Genomic DNA, 2,284 nt, shown 5'->3' with positions numbered 1-2,284 from the left:
TAACAATTGCATTTTATATACAATGATCTAAACAGCATGTTATTGAAATTAACTTACCTGTTTCTTTCTTCTTTTTAATTTTTTTCTTTGAAATTTTCATATATATGTGTGTGTATACATGTGTATACATATATATTACATACATACACACACACATGCACTCACACTCACAGGCCTTTATGCTTTTCTGATGGGACCACCAGAACACTGAAAAATCACACATCTGAGTTGTTTTTATAGCTTACATCATGCTTCTACTAGACAGTGCTGAGTAAGAGAACCCATGGACTTGTGACATCCTAGGTTCCATTTTAGTTCTCAAAATTTGGGGCATTTATTACTCCTTTCCTTGGGTTCATAAGTAAGTCTCAATCCTAGCCTAATCCTCAACCTTCTGACTTCAGTTCACACCTGACTCAGAGCAAGGAAAATCACTATGCTTATTTGAGATCTCTCTAAAGCTGGTGTTCCTAATTTTTTTTTTTTACATTCATAATAGACAGTAGATGCTCAACGGTGGCAAGCTTTGCTTTATAGTATCTATGAGTTTATCAATTTTACTACATATAACATGTAACAGAAAACCTCTTCTGTCCTTTAGAGCTTTGGCCAAAGCAGAAGATACTCATGAAGGGATAGAAAAGACTCTGATAAAAGTGAGATCCTCTCTAGACTTTTATTCATAACTAGGCAGTTCTTTTGCAATGTGATAAAATGCACAGAAGATACAATGTTCAGTGGGCTCAAGAGAGACATAATGGAAATAATAGAACTGATGTTGCTGCTGTAAGAGTAGAGAGATGGAAGACTGAGGAGTTAAAGGAGAAACAGGCAGGATTAAGAATGTACTCTGTGGGCTCTCTGCTCCTCCCTGTTCTAGAGACAGCCACATCTTTTCGTGCATTGCCAGCCTCGTTTCTGAGACACAATGGTGAAGGTCGGAGTGAACGGATTTGGCCATATTGGAACCCTGGTTACCAGGGCTGCCATCAGTTCTGACAAAGTTGACATTGTTGCCATCAATGACCCCTTCATTGACCTCAACTACATGGTCTTTATGTTCCAGTATGACTCCACCCAAGGCAAGTTCAAGGGCACAGTCAAGGCTGAGAATGGGAAGCTTGTCATCAATGGGAAGGTTATCACCATCTTCCAGGAGCGAGATACAGCCAACATCAAATGGGGTGATGCTGGTACGAGTATGTTGTGGAGTCTACTGGCGTCTTCACCACCATGGAGAAGGCTGGGACCCACTTGAAGGGTGGGGCTAAGAGGGTTATCATCTCCGCCCCTTCTGCTGATGCCCCCATGTTTGTGATGGGTGTGAACCATGAGAAATATGACAACTCCCTCAAGATTGTCAGCAATGCTTCCTGCACTATCAATTGCTTAGCCCCCTTGGCCAAGGTCATCCATGACAACTTTGGCATTGTGGAAGGACTCATGACCACAGTCCATGCCATCACTGCCACCCAGAAGAATGTGGATGGCCCCTCCGGGAAGCTGTGGCGTGATGGACGTGGGGCTGCCCAGAACATCATCCCTGCATCCACTGGTGCTGCCAAAGCTGTGGGCAAGGTCATCCCAGAGCTGAACGGGAAGCTCACTGGCATGGCCTTCCGCGTTCTTACCCCCAATGTGTCCGTCGTGGATCTGACATGCCGCCTGGAAAAAGATGCCAAGTATGACAAAATCAAGAAGGTGGTGAAGCAGGCATCCGAGGGCCCACTGAAGGGCATCCTGGGCTACACCGAGGACCAGGTTGTCTCCTGTGACTTCAACAGTGACTCCCACTCTTCCACCTTTGATGCTGGGGCTGGCATCGCTCTCAATGACAACTTTGTAAAGCTCATTTCCTGGTATGACAATGAGTTTGGCTACAGCAACAGGGTGGTGGACCTCATGGCCTACATGGCCTCCAAGGAGTAAGAGTCCAACCTGGACCATCCACCCCCAGCAAGGACATGAGCAAGAGAGAGGCCCTGGCTGCTGAGCAGTCCCTGTCCAACAACCCCCGACACTAATCTCCCTCACAGTTTCCATCCCAGACCCCCAGAATGAAGGGGCTTAGGGAGCCCCTGCTCTCTCGAGTACCATCAATAAAGTTCACTGCACCTGTCCAAAAAAAAAAAAAAAAAAAAAAAAAAAAAAAGAATGTACTCTGTGGGGTTCTGTCAATGATACATGTGAACTATATACAATATACATTAACTTTTTATTTACTAATGAAGGGTTTTCAATATGGGTAGTTGGTTGACAAATAAACAAGTGGAATCCTGCAATA

The 2,284-nt window shown here is 44.6% G+C and overlaps 1 pseudogene; it reads left to right on the top strand.

The window, feature by feature from the left end:
- The first annotated feature begins 913 nt into the window (after positions 1-913).
- LOC127229312 (glyceraldehyde-3-phosphate dehydrogenase-like) lies at positions 914-2,073 on the top strand (annotated as a pseudogene).
- The last annotated feature ends 211 nt before the right edge of the window (positions 2,074-2,284 follow it).

The sequence above is a fragment of the Phodopus roborovskii genome, unplaced genomic scaffold, assembly GCF_943737965.1.
Source record: "Phodopus roborovskii unplaced genomic scaffold, PHOROB, whole genome shotgun sequence".
NCBI classification, from domain to species: Eukaryota; Metazoa; Chordata; class Mammalia; order Rodentia; family Cricetidae; genus Phodopus; species Phodopus roborovskii.
Note: the sequence above shows the minus strand (reverse complement) of the source record. Positions and strands in the feature narration are given on the sequence as shown.